Below are 19,117 nucleotides of genomic sequence, written 5' to 3' on the forward strand. Positions count from 1 at the left end.
GGAAGATGGTCTAATTTTGTAACCAGGAGAAACAGATTGTTGTGTTGGATACTGATGAGCACAACAATCTTCAACATAGCTGAGTCTACTCTAGGGAAGCAAAGAATAGTAATGAAGGAGACTATGTCAATGAATCTTCACTGGGAGACTCAGGATCAACTGCAGTGGGACTTAAGGATGACATTTCTCCTTCCAGCCTAGCACAGCATGAAAAGCCAACTAGTCAGAGGCAGAGGAGTCTGTGTCCACAGTCCCACAGCTCACCCACTGCATTTCAATTCCTGAAGCCCATGTTAGGTGCATGCATTGTTGAACAGCCTTCTCTCCCCGCAATTCAGACCAGTTAAACCCATTCTCAGCAAAAACACTGTGTCCTATGGATGATACTAATATGAAAAGGTAGAGTAGGGTCATTGCAGGGAACAGTGGTGGCTCATGGTCTAAACTTTCCTTGACTATGACATAAGTGATCAATATTTCTACTAATTTTAAGAAGCAAATATCTGCAGTTATTATAACAAAAAAAATTAGGTATACCAGTCTAAGGCCAAATAACTACTCCTGTATGTGTGTGTGTGTGTGTGTGTGTGTGTGTGTATTTGATAGGATATTGTTGACTTCAAACAGTATTTTTTTCAAACTGCAGATCACTACTCATTAGTGGGTCCTTAATCAATTGAGTTAATCACAGCCATTTTTTTTAAATAGATAAGATTTTTTTTCAAAATCTCAAAGCACGTAACATGTAGTAAAATTTTTCTTTACATATACATTTACTGGATCACAATAAGAAATTTCTTCAAATGTATGATATGTCAACATCATTGTACTGTCATGTGTAACTAATTAAAACAAATTTAAAATTTTTTTTTTAAAAAAGAAATTTCTTATTGTGGATCATGGTCAAAGAGATTTGAAAAACACTGGCTTATAAGATAAGTTGAGGCACTGTTTCTAAATTGCAGTAGACTCCCCAGGTACTTTTTTTTTAAAAAATCAATATTATCTCAATTGATCAGCTCCAGTATTTACATTTGTAGTCTCATGCTGTTTGCAAAGATCATCACATGGAAACATTCATTTCATTTTAGAAAATAAAAAGAAAACAAAATAGATATATTCAGTACCTAAACAAAAAGTCCTAAATCAGAAAGAAAGAAAGAAAGAAAGAAAGAGAGAAAGAAAGAAAGAAAGAGAGAAAGAAAGAAAGAAAGAGAGAAAGAAAGAAAGAAAGAAAGAAAGAAAGAAACCAAAAAAAAAAAAAAAACATGCAAAGTAAAATCAGTTGGGAGAAGAAACCCAACAATAAAACATAAACTGGAGGCCAAAAAGAATCCATCACCAAATTCTAATCCTTCCTCCAAGTGCAAAGGCCCAGAACACTGACAAAAAGTAAAAGGTCTGACCCACCATTTCTGTCCCTAATTATCAGCTTTCAAATTGCAGCCTGATAATAGTCAATTCAGTTTTGGAGAAATAACATGAATCCATATTCTGCTAAATCATTTTGATCCCCCATTCATCCATTCCTCATCTAAGCCACACACACTGTCAACAGGACACATATATGATTAAAGAAAGCAAACAAAAATGATATTGTCAGTCTTTGTTGGAATCCATTTCACTTAATCAGTCTACTAAGGTCACAACACTTATCAAAAAAATTTTTTTTCAGGAATTTGAATAAATGCTACACAGTTAGTTAACCAAGCTATCACGAGGGGACATTGTTCACTGCATTGCATGATAACTGCACCATGATAAAGTACGAAACTGTGAACAATACAGTTTGAGGTATCCAGTGTGAGCATGTCTGAAATGATCTTGATGTGTATTTTACTAATGTACGTGACCTAAAGATAATGAACAGTAGAATTTTAGGGCCGGAAGGGCCCTACTGGTCATACTGTTTGAAATCTTCATCTTACTGATAAGAAAATTCTGTGGTGAAATGACCCAATGGGATTCAGCCCAAGCTCTCATCCATCAATCAAGTGCAATCTGCTGCTGCTCAGTATCGACACTCATGTCTGTTCAAGGCTGAGTTCTTTCTTCCATAGTCTGCAATTCTAATTTTCTGAGAGATAGAAAGGACAAAATCTAAGCAGCTGGGACTACTTTCCACCAGACCTGCTGTGCTCTGAGTGGACTAAGGAGCCATCTTGCTGCCACACGCAGCACATGCTCTGTTTCACACAAGCAGCACCGAAGGCAGCCAGGCAGGTGAACGGAGCAGATGGTCCCCTGATGCACTCCACTTCCTAGATTCATCCAAGGACAGTCTGAATTCCACTCCTGCATTTTAAGGATAAGCTGTCCTTGGATATTGTACATTGTAGGTGCCTGTATAGGTATGTGCATTCATTTATTCAAGTGATATTTATGAAATATTGAGTATATGCTATGTACCAGTAACAGTCCCAGGCCCCTCAGGGAGAACAATAACAGTTAAGTGCAGGGTAGAAATTACAAATGACACCATAAAAGTGCAGACATACAGTAAAATAATACACAACAGAAAGAATATAAATATGCATTGAGAATATACATGCAGTATAATATTAAGTAATATAGAGCATTAATATTATAAAGTATAATAATATATACAATTAAGTTGTATGCATTGTACACATACATGTAGCTCTTGAAGTAAGATTAAAAGGCTTCAGGTTCTCTCCAAAATTATTACCAGCCAAGTGAATTTTAATCAGCTTGTTACATATTTTCTAGTCACAAAAATGTCTCTGGAAGCAACTTGGCAGTATTTAGAAAACTGGCTTTGTGTCCTGGTTTAGTAAAACTAGTTGAGTGACCTTCAGCACATTCTCAGTCTTCCCAGTCATTAATGGCCCTTGTCTTAAGCTAGCATGATAGGATCACTAGGCTTGTCAGGAGGATTAGACAATGTGTAAGTGCAGAATAGCAGAAGAACAAGTTATCTCAGCCCTCTGGGTCTCATAGTTTTTGCTTTAAAATTAGAATAATGGTTAAATCCTTATCATACCATTGCTGTGAAAATCAAACATGATAATGGCTGAATGCATTTTAGTTATTATATGAAAGGGCTAGGTTGCCTAGAAAATGTTAGATAAAAGTGCAATGCTATGGACTATTAAAATTGAATTCAATCAAGAGGGCATTGGGCTGGGGCAGTGGCACACAACTGTAATCCCAGTGACTCATGAGGATTACAAGTTCAAGGACAGCCTTAGCAACTTAGTGAGAGCTGTCTCAAAAAAATTAAATTAAAAAAATTATATATATATATATATATATATATATATATATATATATATATAGAGAGAGAGAGAGAGAGAGAGAGAGAGAGAGAGAGTTGGGGATATAACTCAGTGGTAAAGTCAGCCACTCGACCAGCATGCTAGCTTCATAATAGAGGTTCGTTCAATGCATAGAAATTAACTAGTCAGTTTAAATTAAAGAGACATGACTCTCAGTTACCTTATTTTGCCCAGCTCAGAGACGGCTCCTCCTTAGCTCCTGCCTCCAGCCACCTAATGCAGTAGCGAGGTTAACATGAGAGGCCAGAGAGAGAGAGAGAGAGAACACACCAGGGAGTGAGCTTTTATTGGGGAACAAAAAATTCAGGGGAAAATTCCATCCGATGAGGGTCAAGGGGGGCAGCATTCCAAGGTCAGGGTCAGTGATTGGTCTTCAGGTCAGTGGTCAGGCACACCCCCACATGGACAAGCCCTCGCACCTGAGACAGAGTGGGGAAGGCTCTGACAAAGCTTGCCTGAGTGCCTCTCACCCAGCCAAGGAGGTAACTCAAATCACGTGCGAGGATGGCTTCCCACAGTAAAGCACCACTGGGTTTAATCCTCAATACTCCCTTCCTAAAGAAAACTAAAATTAATAAAAAGGACATTGGGATCAGAATTATTCTAAGGAGCTACCTATCTAGGTGACAATGTCAAATCACAAGCTTTCAAGCTTGACACTAATTTAGAAGTCCAAATACATGATTCTGTCTTGACAACAATGTCATCTACCTCCCAGATGAATGTATCTACCTTTTTAAGGCATCTCCTCTCATGTTGTCTATTTCTTTGTTATTTTCTTTATTTATTCATAGTTACTGGAAATGGAACCCAAGGCCTCAAGCATGCTAAGCACACTCTCTACCACTGTGCTACACCCCAGCCTTCTATTTCTTTTTTATATCACTTCTCAAAGCATAGTGTCTTTAAGGCCCATTGTAAGTATTCATGTTAGTCCTGCGTATATAGATAAAGAAAGTGAGAGGATGCCTCAGCTTTCCACCTTAGAAATGTTTATTCTTCCTATTTTTAAAAGCACTAAGAATAATTTTTCCCATTAGTGATATGTCATCCTCGAAATGAGTTCAGGCAGCATCAAAACAATTTAGAAACTGAAAGGTCATCTGGGTAGAGGAGAGGTTAATATGTACTAAAAATTACCAAAAGAAGGCTCCACTTCTTTTCTTTGGGTTTCTTTGGCTCATTTCTGAGTGCTCAAAAATGAATTCTTTGTTGGGCTAGCTTACAACTCAATTGCTCTTATAGTTCAATTCAAGTAAATAATTCTTGACTACTTTTTAATTTTATTTTATTACTTTATTCAAGTGACTTTTCCAAAATAACAATTTTTTGTTGTAGTTTATGCAGTTGCTATTAACACAATAGTTTGTATGTGAAGAATTCAAAACTTAATATTTTATTTAGTGAAAGAAACTGAGCACAAATAAATACTAGCATTCCTAAAATCCAGACTTGTTCAGTCAATACTAAGCAAGACTATACAAAGAAACATAGTTATTTAGCTGAGAAAATGATTGCTCATATTTTAAATTATCAGACTTATTATGGTTTTTGAAATACATGTAGAAAACAACAAGAAAAAATTAAGAACAATTTTATTTCAAAGGACAGAGAGATGCAAATGAGATGTCAAAACATCAACTATAATAATCTTAATGAACACCTCTGTGCCTGCTGCATATTTAAAGGACAGTTTTCCTGGCTCTGACTAAGTGCTATTCTGACTAAGTGCTGTTCTGGGAAGACCTGCATGTGTTGTGTAATATTGATGAACTAGAATTTGGAGCCTCTCTTACTGTACCTCACTATGAATAATAGGGCACACATGAATGATTAAAACAAAGCAACCAGAAACCTGATATTGCCATTCTTCCATGGGATCAAATTCATTTACCAGCCCACTAAGGTCACTGACCTTGATTTCTCAGGGCCTAGCCAATATAATGATTAATTGATCTTTTCTCTCATTTCACTCAGTTAATTTGAAGTGGGGAAAGAGTAAAAATGTCTTCAATGAATTGACCTGTAAGCAATTGTATTTAGCTCATTGCATCCTCTAAAGCACACATTAATGGCAGTGAGAAGCATCAACACATATTAAAGTTGAAAAAAGAACCATGAGTTTTTGTATCTATCTTCCTCACATTATGAACTTGTCCAAAGTGTGATCCTCTCCTTACAATCCTCCTACTTCAAGAGTTGTACAAATATATATATATATATATATATATATTTGAATATACTGGTAAGTATAAAGATCTTATTGGGTTTCTGTAGAGGAAATAAAGAATGTTTAAAATATCACAGTCATCAATGGAGCAGTCTAATGTTGGGTAAAACAGCATTTCTCTCAGAACTGCAGCACTAAAGTTGTCCATTTGAAATTTCCTGCAAAGTATAAGATTTTAGTATAAGTAATTTCATGCAATATTTCACAAGAAAACAATAAGAGCATATGTATGAACTAGTTTGTCTTCATCGTAATGACCAAATAAAGAAGTAATTCATTCTAAGCATCTAGTTTTTTAAGTGTCTTCAAAATTGTGAAAATGACTTAAATGGATCATATTCACTAATGCAATGTCAATGTTTTTTACAGCTAGAACAGGGGCTGGGGTCCCGATTTGTAGAATATAGTGATTTCTCTGGGTAAATGCAGTCACTATGACTGATTTCAAGCAACCAACATAAAACCACTGGGCAGTGAGTTAGGCGATGTGTGGTGGTAGACTATTATGTAGTATTTTCTCCATATAGAATCTTCTAGATTTCACAAATAAAAACCCAGGATGCCAAACTTTTCAAATAAACATAAATAATGATTTTAGTATAAGTACTTTCATGCAATATTTCAAATGTACTGGAACATTATTCACTTTCTGAATTTCTAATTTAACTGGGCATTTCTGAATTTTACTTGGTAAATACCATGAATAGAAATGACTTCAAGTCTATAAATAAGAGAAAAACATAGCGATAAAGTTGGGCATTTATTACCTTTCTTTGAATATAGTTTAAATTTTACCTTTATATAATTAGATTTTTAATAATGACTGTGTTTGACAACCAGCTGACAAAGTTCATGAAAATTTAACAATTGGTGTTGGCAAGCCAGCTCCAGCACAGCCCTGACATTATGTTTAAGTAGAATAGTTCCATGCTAGAATGTTACATTTGAAAACACAATGAACCCACAGATTGGAAAGTGTATTTCAGTTTATAATATTCATATGATTTTAAAATGGCTTATTGAAACCTGGCTTTATGAAATTTCACATGAAGTAAATTCCAGTGTAACTGAACTCTCCAATCCCTTACATGCTTTCTTTATTTTATTTTATTTTTTTTATTGGTTGTTCAAACATTGCATAGCTCTTGACACATCATATTTCATACTTTAGATTCAAGTGGGTTATGAACTCCCATTTTTACCTCGTATACAGACTGCAGAATCACATCGGTTGCACCCTTACATGCTTTCTTACCTTAGGGAAATTTCTCTTTACTAAGGAAGATTACATGTTTAGCATGTTTAGATTTTTTTTTTCCAATACTAGGAATGGATGATTTCTTCTATTTGTAGGGGTTTATGTATTGGAGACTCAGCCTTCCTTAGAATTGAGTGGTTGTAAGGATAAGACTGTAACTTGGAAGCTTCTGCCATCTTTGTGTGGGCTTGGGCGTGGTTGGGAATTGAGTAGAAAGTCCTTTTGTTTTTGTATTTAGCTGAGAGCTTTCGTCAGAAATTCCTAGTGCAAAGATACGCCTGGAATTTTGTTTGGGGTAAACGTGAAAATTTTGCAATGATCCATGAAAAAAATAATAGAATTAGGAGTGTAGGGAGAAATGAGATTAAGATGAGTTTTGGAGAAGAGGCTACCTTGGTTGGAGGCCCAACAAGGGTTTACCTATTTTTTTTTACAAATTCAATAAATCAATAAATACCTAAAGGGGGGCTGGGGATGTGGCTCAAGCGGTAGCACCCCGCCTGGCATGCGTGCAGCCCGGGTTCAATCCTCAGCACCACATACAAACAAACATGTTGTGTCCGCCAAGAGCTAAAAAATAAATATTAAAAAATATTCTCTCTCTCTCTCTCTCAAAAAATTTAAAAAAATAAAATAAAATAAATACCTAAAGAACAAAGGAGTCCTTCACTTTAGACGAGGACATTTCACTTCATTCAAGCAATATGTACAAAATGATATTCAAAATTTATTCCCTTTTTGACATTTGAAACATTCTTATTTTATGGTAAAAATCTGCAATATGAATTATAAACCTATATTTAAACTTCTTTTTATTAGTTTAACATTTATTCTGGGTTTTCATAAAGTGTGGAATCCCCAGTACAAGTTCTATTTCACATTATAAATTTATGTATGATCTAGTATTATTCTCAGTAAACATTTGTCCTAGATGTTAAGTCCAATTGTCTTTGGAGAACATAAAAATATATTCTAAATTAGCATTAAAAATAGTTGTTTCTTTTTTATGTCAGAACCTGTCACTGACCAAGATAATTGCATGAAAAGTAAACTTGGATATAATGCCTGGAACCAGCTACAAAGTTCTATAAATTAGTTCCTTTGTTAATTTCCTCATTTCTACTCTTAGAAAATGACATCATAAACAAGAATAGTAACTAAAAATGTTTGAGGTTTTTGGAGCTTTTGTTTTGCTTTGTTGGTGCTGGGGATTGAATCCAGGACTTCAAGTGAAGTCTCTTTTATTAATTTGAATAGTAACTCAGTAAAATTTTATTAATTTGAATAGGAACTAAGTAAAATATTCCTATCAGGTCTTCACAGTTGTTTATCAACTTTAACTTTCAAACTGAGTTTTAAGCATACCAAAAAAACTATGGCATTATTTAAAACAATTGAGCCAGAAAGAATTAAAATTTTTCAGTTTTTCATTAGTGTAACAGGGTTTTAAAAGTTCTTCTAACCACTTGATTAAACTGGTATTGATTAGCTCAAAGGAGCAACGTAAAATTATTAAAGATTGCATTATTTCAAAACTCCATTACCTAAAATACCAAGTGATGAAAATTAATCTCCTTGGTCTTTGCCTTTGTGAAATGAATTTGAAGCTATTTCCATTTTCTCGGTGAAATGGAAGTTAGATGTACAAATCAAAGAAAGATATGCTAAATTTGTCCCAGATAGAAATGCAAAACTAATTCAAAACTTTAAATAAAATGCTTTACAGACAGTATGAAGGAAATAAAATAGTAAAAATATAAGAGAAAGGTAAAAATAAATTATTTTATCTGGGGCTTGCATTCATGCATAATGCAGTTATTATTTTTATTTCTGTTCTTTTCTCCGACTGTTTTTTTACTTAAATCTACTACTGAGGTCATAGCGCTTCCTATCTTGCAATGATGAAAAGGTGACCAAATACTTGGGCCAGTGCCTGGTCCCTCTAGGTCTCAGTTGTCTTCCCTGAAGAATAAAAAGTTAGGTTGGAGCAGATATCTTCTAAGCTTCCTTTTGATATTTTCACTTAAAAACCCTGTGACTCTGAACTCACTTTGAAGGAGTAGAGTTAGTTCCTCTAATGACTCAGCTCCTTGCAAGCATTTAGGATGATGAGTGACAAGACTTCACAGCTCTCTGTCAGCTCTGTTTCATTAGAGGAGAATCTCATTACTTTTTTATGAAATCAGAATATTAATAAATGTTCATTTGATAGGATTGCTAGGGGAAAATGTTCCATATTTTGAAGAAATTTATCACAGGTTCCATTTTAACACCAGAGCAGTGGCTTTGTTATCTAGTCACAAATGCTATAAATCAAATTCTTTGCAACCATTTAGTATTTTGAGTTTTAAAATAACATGATGATTGTTTGATTTTTAAAATGTGGCAAGAAAGCTGGATGTGGTGGTGCATGCCTATAATTCCGCAGTTTGGGAGGCTGAGGCAGAAGGACAGCAAGTTCAAAGTCAGCCTCAGCAACTTAACAAGGCTCTAAGCAACTTGGTGAGACCCTGTCTCGAAAAAAAAAAAATTAATTAAATTTTAAAAAGGGCTGGAGATGTAGCTTAGTGGTTAAGTCCCCCTGGGTTCAATCCCTGGTAGAAAAAAAAAGGGGGAGGGAAGATGTGCAAGGTAGCACATAGATTTTCACAAATTTTAGAGAGTATCCTAAAAAAAAAAAAAAAAATCTAAATACTGCTTTTCCAAAGGGTCTTGTGTTCAGTGCTTTATTCTTAATTCCAAATATAATGCTAGGCACATGATAATCCTTATCAAATTAATTAAATTAGAAGTAATAGGTTACCTGATATGTTTTAGTAACTCAAGAGGCAAACCATGACAGAAGTTTGTGGATGAATTAATAAGTAGTATATAAGATAGAAAATTAGCCAAATGAAAATAGATTTATTAGTGAATGAACAAAAAGTAGTATGATAGGAAAAGTTGTAATATCCAACAACTATGTAATTTTCACAGTGGAGCACACCTGTGATCCCAGAAACTAGGAGGCTGAGGCAGGAGGATCATAATTTCAAAGCCAGCTTCAGCAACTTAGTGAGGCCCTAAGTAACTTAGTGAGACCCTGTCTCAAAATAAAAAATAAAAAGGGCCATGGATGTGGCTCAGTGGTTGAGCACCCCTGGTTCAACTCCCAGTACCACAAAATAAACAAAGAATTTACATGACACATTATGAAATTGCTGAGAAGATAACAAATAAGGTATTTTGGTATAAAAGACAAATACAGTTAATTTCAATTTTTACATCTGATAGAAAAGGCAGATGGTAAAATATGATTCCAAAAAACTTCTCCTTTATATAAGTTAAGCCAGTGGATACCGGGTCTGATGCCATAACTCTGATTCCTGGTCCAAATGAGACACTACAAATGGACCCCACAAGCAGATGTATCAATTATAGCCTGGACAGGAAGCCAGTGACACACTTTGGGGGACTGTTGATGGGATGTGGGCAAGGTGGGGATGATGGTCCAAGCAGTAGAGTGAAGTGTTTGGGCTAGCAATGACAGGTGTTGAAACCCTCAAGTCAGAAGAGGTAAGAGGAGGAAGCAGACCCCAGAGAGACAGAAATAGAAAGAGTCACTTCTAGAAGACTTATGACCTTGGAGGTCATTATGTAGCCATCCCAGGACAGCTCTACAGGGGGGAAGCAAGGGAATGTGGGACCTGACCTCCCTTTCTCTTCCAGCTGGATAAACAACAACCTAATCTGCCAGTGAGCTTATTAGTGGAACCTACACAGGTCTGCCTGGGAGGTGAGGACTTAGTGCAAAAGGGTGAGGAGAGGCTGGGAAAGGCGGGGCGGGGGGGAGTAGATATCTAGCACAGGAACATGTCACACACTATTCTATATACTTTATGCCACTTTTATACTACTTTTTTTTTAAACTGCTAATTATTACATTAAGGAAATACCTTCTCTTCCTCACAATGGAAAAGTTTCCCTTTATTTTAGTTTGCTTTGGGTATAATGAGGCCAAATAACAATAATAAACAAATCTTTTCTAAAAATAATTTCAGTAAAATATTCTCTAAGCATGTTCTAATCATATTTGAAAGTTTTATTGGATTTTGGATGTGATCATAGGCAGAAAAGATAATGTAGTATGCAGAAGTGCTGAGGGCCATTACCAAGTAGGAATGACGCATCGAAATTTCCTTGCCAAGCGTACCCCATGCTGCTTAGAGGACATTTGATGGAACATTGCATGCATGCTTTAATAAGGTGACCTTGCTCAAGGACCAAGGCAGATTCGGGTTTAGAGCTGATCAGGTTTGAGGAAGTAACCGGCTCCTTGAGTTTAAGGCGTTGCCAGTTTAAGATATGGGTTTTAGGGAAGTTGGCGGTTGAAGATTATTGCTGGGATTAGGGTGTTCCTGCTGCTTGTTCCCATTGAGTTCTCGTGAGATTAAAAGGGGATTTGGAGAGAGCCTCGTGGAGTAGGTGGTTTGTGCGGGAGACAGCAGAACGCGTTTGCCCCTGGACCTGTGTGGAGGTGGTGTGAGAGCTGGAATAAAGAATTGCTGTTTGAACCTACAAAGCTGTGAGTGCCTCGTGATTCTGGTGCCAAGCCGAGACATTGGCCGTGGCATTTTGGTGGCCCGTACGCGGAACGTCTGAAATTTGGAGGTGAGTAAAATCGCTCCCCCCTGAGGGAAGGCGAGAGAATGGGTGACCATTTCAAAAAACAATGTGTTCTTGTTTTGATTTATTTCATTTTTGTTTCAAGCTGCCTATCCCTAGAAATTTCTCAGGCAAACTGGGAAAAATGGTTGGCTCAAGGTTTGAAGTTTGTTAGCCCCGAGAAAGAGAAAATTGATACAGTGAATTTTTATTCAGTTTTTGTTTCATTCAGTTGTGGTTTTGTTTTGTGTTATCTTATTGGATTGCGTTATCTTTATAGAAGATTAGAAATTATTAAAAAAGAAGCCGAAAAAGTGTTAAGTAAATTGTTAGAGATTCAGACCATGGAGGAAGATATTTTAGATCAAGCAAAAGAGAAGGTCTCTCAAGCTAGTCAGAGAAAGGGAGAAAATTTAAAGGAAAAGGGGTTATTAGAAAAAAGGCCACAACAAGAGGCTGTCACTAACTCCGTTTTACCAGAGGGTGTAATTCAACCAACAGCCCCACCGATGGAGACAGCTGAGTGGCCCTCAAACCCCGTAGTTGATAGATGGGATCCTGAGACAGGACCTCAAAGATTAGCATGCCCTGTATTTGAACAGGCAGGAGGGCGGCGAATTCACCGTATTTTAGAATTTAACACAGTGAAGCAGTTAAAGGAGGCTGTAACAACCTATGGTCCTCAAGCCCCCTTCACGGTAAGCATGGTGGAGTCCATTACTAACTTGGACATGACGCCAGCAGATTGGGCTAGCATGTGTAAATCTGTGCTAAATGGAGGACAATATTTGTTATGGAAGGTTGCCAATGAGGAATTTTGCATGGAGACAGCTAGGCGAAATGCAGCAGCCGGTTACCCTCAAAGAAGTCTTGAAATGTTATTAGGAAAGGGACCTTATGAGGGTCAGCGGCAACAAATGGAATATGATCCTGCTGTATATGTACAGATTGCTGCAGACGCAGTTAGGGCATGGAAGACTTTACAAGGACATGGAGATTTACAAGGTCAGCTATCTAAGGTAATACAGAGACCTAATGAACCTTACGCTGACTTTGTAGATAGGCTTATTCAAACGGCTGCCAAAATTTTTGGTGACACAGAACAAGCAATGCCATTAATAAAACAACTGGCTTATGACCAAGCAAATCGTTGCTGCAGAGAGGTTATTAGACCATGGAGACATGAAGATTTAAACACATATATTAAATTATGTAGAGATGTTAATGAACAAGGGCAAGTCTTGGCAGCTGCAGTACAACAGGCTTTAGATGCCAGGCTAGAAACATGCTATAATTGTGAACAAACAGGACATTTTAAAAGGAGTTGCCCCATAAGAGGAGGGTTTAACAAAACTAGAAATCAAAGGAATAGAATACCGGGTATTTGCCCACGATGCCGTAAAGGGAGACATTGGGCTAATGAATGCCGTTCTCAAACCACCATAGAAGGTACTCCCTTATCAAAAAATGGACAAGGATCAGGTATTTACCCACGATATCGTGGAGAAAGGCACCAGGCTTCATTGCCAAAAAACGGACCGGGGGGCCCAATGCTCCGGGGCCCACAACCACAAATATACGGGGCAGTGGAGGAACCCAGAAACCCCATCAGGGTGGTGCCCAGGACACATTGTCCATTAAATCCCTCATCAGACAAACCCGAGGGAGCGCAGGGTTGGACATCTGCGCCTCTGCCAGAGCAGTATTAACTCCAGAGATGGGAGTTCAAATCATTCCCACAGGAGTAAAAGGACCTCTTCCCCAAGGAACAGTAGGCTTATTGTTGGGACGTAGTTCATCTACATTAAAAGGACTTATGATAAGTCCTGGGGTAATTGATCCCGATTATGTAGGTGAAATAAAAATTATAGCTAGTTCTCCAGGAGGTATATCAGTAATTTCACCTGGAGATAGAATAGCACAGTTGTTAATACTACCCAGCCTACATAATAAGTTCTCTAGTCTTAATGTAGAAAGAGGTTCCAAGGGATTAGGCTCCACAGGTGTAGATTGGGCTATGTTGTCTTTAAATTTAGATTCTCGCCCAATGTTAAAACTAAATATTCAGGGTCGTGACTTTAATGGACTGCTGGACACAGGTGCTGACCTTAGCATCATATCTCTTCAAGAATGGCCAAAACATTGGCCATTACAACAAGCCACTCAAACGCTTCGAGGCCTAGGAGTGGCGACTAATCCCCATAGAAGTGCTATGGTATTAGATTGGAAGGATCCTGAAGGATGTGAAGGAACTATACAGCCATATGTTTTGGATCACCTTCCTATTAATTTATGGGGACGAGATGTCCTAGATCAACTAGGTTTGATGTTAACAAATAACATCAATCCTAATGTGCCCACTACTAGGGCTAGACAAGGTATCAGGAAAGAAAAAAGATTAGGAAAACAAGAACAAGGTATAGCAGCGCCAATTCAAATAGATCAAGGAACAGACAGACATGGGTTGGATTTTCAGAAAGGGCCACTGAGACAATCAAAATTACTTGGAAATCAGAAAGACCAGTGTGGGTTCCTCAGTGGCCCCTGACTAAAGAAAAGATACAAGTAGCCCATGATCTGGTCAAACAACAATTAGCGGAAGGACATTTACAACCTTCCGTATCTCCCCATAATACTCCCATTTTTGTTATCAAAAAGAAATCGGGTAAATGGAGATTATTACAAGATTTAAGAGCAATTAATAATGAAATGGTCATTATGGGACCTGCTCAATCAGGGATTCCTCAATTGTCTGCTTTACCAAAAACGTGGCATGTTTTAGCTATAGACATTAAAGATTGCTTTTTTTCGATTCCAATTCATTCCGAGGATAGTCCACGTTTTGCATTTACTATCCCTGCATTAAATCATGAAGGTCCTGATGAGAGATATGAATGGAAAGTACTCCCTCAAGGAATGGCTAACAGTCCAACTATGTGTCAAATATATGTTAATAAAGCAATCCAGCCACTTAGAAATCAAAATCCTGAACTAAAAATATTTCACTATATGGATGATGTATTATTGGCACATAAAGATAAAAATACATTGCTGGAATGTTATGCCACACTTACAAACCTGTTAAAAAACTATAATCTAGAGATAGGAATAGACAAAGTACAATTAAATTTTCCAATTAATTATTTAGGAGTTCTATTATCCTCAACCATGGTCCGTCCACCTAAAATTCAAATACGAGTAGATCAACTCAAATCACTTAATGACTTTCAAAAGTTGTTGGGAGATATAAATTGGATAAGGCCTTATCTAGGCATACCAACAGGAGAGTTGGGACCTTTATTTGATATTCTAAAAGGTCCATCAGATCCAAATTCACCCCGAATGTTAACTCCTAAAGCTAGAAAGGCATTAAAAATTATTGAGACATATATGGAAAATATGCATTTAGATAGAATTGATATAAGTTTGCCTTTATTATTTATTGTACTACCAACAAGAAATATTCCTACAGGAGTATTTTGGCAGGAAGGTCCATTATTGTGGATACATTTATCTTATTCTCCTAACACTATTCTTACTAGGTATCCTGAGGCTGTAGGACAATTAATACTCAAAGGTATAAGAGCAGCAAAGACAGTGTTTGGAATTTCTCCCAATAAAATTATTACTCCATATACTATGGAGCAAATTGATGAGTTAGCTAATGAATTAAATACTTGGGCAATAATCATGTGTAAATCGAATGTTTCATTTGATAATCATTTACCATCTAATCCTTTGTTGTCTTTTTGGTCTAAGCATCCTGTAGTTTTTCCTAAAATGACAAGAAAAACACCTATCGTGAATGCTCCAAATATATTCACTGATGGGTCTAATAATGGTACAGCTGCAGTAGTTACCCCTGATCAAACTTTTACATTTTTAGTTCCCAAACAGTCAGCTCAAAAGGTAGAGCTTAATGCAGTTCTACAAGCTTTTATGATGTTCAAAGATTCTGTATTTAATTTATTCTCTGATAGCCAGTATGTAGTTAATGCTATAATATCCCTTGAAGATGCTGGTAGGATTTCCCCTTCCTCTACTGTTTTCTCTTTGTTTTCCACTATACAAAGTCTAATCTGGGATAGAAAAGATCCATTCTTTATAGGACATATCAGGGCACATACAGGATTGCCTGGAGCCCTTAGTTTGGGCAATGATTTAGCAGATAAAACTACACATGATATACATATTTTTTCTACTGTAGAAGAAGCTACAAATTTTCATAAAAGGTTTCATGTTAACGCTAATACTTTACAGAAGCGTTTTAAAATAACTAAGGAACAAGCCAGGCATATAATAAAACAATGTCAAAATTGTGTGACCTTTTTACCACAAGTTAATCTTGGAGTCAATCCTAGAGGATTGATACCTAACCATATTTGGCAGATGGATGTCACACACTTGCCAGAATTTGGAAAATTAAAATATTTACATGTTACAGTTGATACTTCTTCCGGATTTTTGATGGGCTCCCTTCATGCCGGAGAAAAAACTAAAGATGTTATAGCTCATTGCTTACAAAATTTTGCCACTGTGGGTGTTCCTAAACAGTTAAAAACTGATAACGGTCCTGGTTATACGTCTAAATCTTTTAAACAATTTTGCTCATCATTTGGTATTACTCATATAACAGGAATCCCATACAATCCACAGGGACAAGGCATAGTTGAAAGAGCTCATCAAACTATTAAAACGTACCTATTAAAGCAAAAAGAGGGAATTGGAAAGGGGTATATATCCCCCAAAGATAAACTTAAAATAACTCTTTTTACTCTAAACTTTCTAAATTTGGATTCATCAGGACTTAGTGCTGCGGAAAGACATATGTATCCGAAAAATGTACATAAGCCTAAGGTACTTTGGAAAGATATTCTAACAGGACAATGGAAAGGTCCCGATCCAGTTATTGTCTGGAGTCGGGGTTCCGTTTGTGTGTTCCCACAGGGAGAACAGCAGCCGATTTGGATTCCAGAGAGGTTAACCAAAACAATTTCTACAGAAAAAGAAGATGATTTGACTGAAATCCATAACAGCTGAAATCCAGAGCTCCAGCTTGGCTATTCTTACATCTGCGACAGTGATTAACCATGGTGCCTTTTTTTTTTTTTCAATATCTATTTTATTATTGCATTTTTCCCACATCGTAAAGTTCTATTTTATTTTTTGAGCTCATACAAACCTAGGTTAATGTTTTTCTGATCAGTTTTGTTTTTTGACTGTTTTTAATTTTTTGACTGTGGAGTTTTTAAACATTGCAATGGAGATTTTACCTAGGTAAAGCTACAAGGCCATTATTATTGTCTTATGTGTTGTATGTTATGTCTGCACTGTTTTGTGTTGCATGTCAGTATGTGTGTATGTCCATATGAGGAGCGCTCATGAAAAAATGGATCCGAATTTTTTTTTTTATTCACGTGATTTAAGTGGTTTAATCTAATTAGGTAAACAGCTGTTAATGATTGTTTTCAAAGGTGGTTAATAGATCTGTTTGCTTACTATTGTTTTTAAAGGTGATTAACAGATCTGTTTGTTTACTTTCACTTTTCCTTTTCATCATATTTAATAATTCTGTTCAGGATAATGTCTCTTTAACATCATTGCCAGAATTCCCATCTCCATCCCAGTGCCGGTGAAGACTAAGAAAACCAAACTACAGCTTCTATGATAGCTACCACAGTAAACTGTATAAACTGATGCATCAATGAATATAACTCAACAAGTAATATCAACATATTGATAGACTCCTCCGATTTGAACTGCCTGCAGAACTTGCCTGGACTATATATCAGTTGCATGCATTGTGAACTATCGTCTGGTGCAGCGAATTGTGGTACTGCTGGCATATTTTTGCTGATGGTGTCACCAGTGATGCAATTTCCTTGCCAGCGCACCCCATGTTAATTGTGGTAATGCTGACATCTTTGCTGATGGTGTCACCAGTGATGCAATTTTTCCAAAGGAGCCGTCAATTGGCTTGGTGTCGTGGCATTTCTGTATCTTCCTCCCTTCTACTAGTGATGGTCTAAAATTTGGGGGCCAACAGAGGTGAGGCAAGAACCTCACCCCCCCACTGGCACCAAGGTTAAATTTGGGGGCCAACAGAGGTGAGGCAAGAACCTCACCCCCCCACTGGTGCTTAGGCCTATCCACAAGCATGGCTGAATGCTGGACCGGTAGTCAGCGACGGGTTGATCTGATTGCAGTGGATTCAACCTAAGACAGGGGACTGACGCCTAGAGGTCAGTTCATCCGATGACGGGTAAGAACCATATGTTGAATTGGACAACCTACCAGGCACGGTCCTAAGCCGCATTGCTTGTTGTTTAATTAATCAGAAGGGGGGAGATGCTGAGGGCCATTACCAAGTAGGAATGACGCATCGAAATTTCCTTGCCAAGCGTACCCCATGCTGCTTAGAGGACATTTGATGGAACATTGCATGCATGCTTTAATAAGGTGACCTTGCTCAAGGACCAAGGCAGATTCGGGTTTAGAGCTGATCAGGTTTGAGGAAGTAACCGGCTCCTTGAGTTTAAGGCGTTGCCAGTTTAAGATATGGGTTTTAGGGAAGTTGGCGGTTGAAGATTATTGCTGGGATTAGGGTGTTCCTGCTGCTTGTTCCCATTGAGTTCTCGTGAGATTAAAATGGGATTTGGAGAGAGCCTCGTGGAGTAGGTGGTTTGTGCGGGAGACAGCAGAACGCGTTTGCCCCTGGACCTGTGTGGAGGTGGTGTGAGAGCTGGAATAAAGAATTGCTGTTTGAACCTACAAAGCTGTGAGTGCCTCGTGATTCTGGTGCCAAGCCGAGACATTGGCCGTGGCACAGAAGGGCCAGGAATAAAGGAACCTTTTTGACATGCATTTGAAGGACCAGAATTCATATCACTTGGGGAGAAGAGAGTGCTATTTGATTTGGTTTTGCAATGGGATTGGACAGATAGAGGAAACCCTCATCCTGTGGGGCAGGTAGTGCTAACAACCTGCCATGAGACACTTTCACTACTTGGCTTCACTACTTCCTGATTCTGAAACACAATGGAAGTCTGATTCTAGCTCTGAAAATACTATATTTTCATTCATTAGTAGGTTGCCATACACTGACATCATTCAACAAATATTTATTCATCAGACTCAGTGACAAGCAAAATTCTAAAGGCTATTGACACCACAATCAATAAGTCAGAATTGCCCCAGCCCTGATGAAAGCTTTGTTCAAACAAATCTTGTGCAGAAATCCATTATATTTACATCAGGGAGAGAAGATATATGATAATATATAGCTGCTCTGGTTTAACCAAGTGTAGGGAATCTGAGAGCTCTCTCTGTTTGCATTTATTCCTTCTGTCCTGTGGAACTCAATCCAGAAGTATAAGTCACTGTCCTTATCAAGTTCATGTAGTTTATCATCCCCGATTATACCACAACTATAATTAAAAAATTGATTGTATCATTAGGCATTTAAAGCCATATTCCTGCCCAGAATGGACACTTCAAAAGGGCACATTCTCTCATTTCTTCACTACTGTTCTCAGTGGTTTACATATGGGAGGCTCTTGATTACTGATAATAAGATAATAAAGGTAGAACATTCCATAAGGGGGGTGGTGACGAGCAACTTGTGTACATTGATATAGCAGGAGTGGGAGCCGTTTATTGTAGGACAGGAGGGGTATATATACATTC

General features: G+C 37.4%; 2 long non-coding RNA genes across 8 annotated transcripts in view; one reads left to right on the plus strand and one right to left on the minus strand.

The window, feature by feature from the left end:
• Positions 1-19,117, minus strand: part of LOC110598610 (uncharacterized) — a 92,288-nt gene that overhangs the window by 23,209 nt on the left and 49,962 nt on the right. For 3 of the 7 annotated variants that reach the window (XR_013424842.1, XR_013424840.1, XR_005732997.2), the window contains exon 2: positions 3,460-3,512. The exons of the other annotated variants lie outside the window; for them this stretch is intronic. This is a non-coding gene — a long non-coding RNA (uncharacterized LOC110598610). The remainder of the gene's footprint in view (positions 1-3,459; positions 3,513-19,117) is intronic. 7 annotated transcript variants of the gene reach the window in all.
• Positions 14,190-19,117, plus strand: part of LOC144366028 (uncharacterized) — a 209,686-nt gene continuing 204,758 nt past the window's right edge. The window contains exon 1 of the long non-coding RNA XR_013424845.1: positions 14,190-18,209. This is a non-coding gene — a long non-coding RNA (uncharacterized LOC144366028). The remainder of the gene's footprint in view (positions 18,210-19,117) is intronic.

Source organism: Ictidomys tridecemlineatus, chromosome 8 (genome assembly GCF_052094955.1).
Source record: "Ictidomys tridecemlineatus isolate mIctTri1 chromosome 8, mIctTri1.hap1, whole genome shotgun sequence".
NCBI classification, from domain to species: domain Eukaryota; kingdom Metazoa; phylum Chordata; class Mammalia; order Rodentia; family Sciuridae; genus Ictidomys; species Ictidomys tridecemlineatus.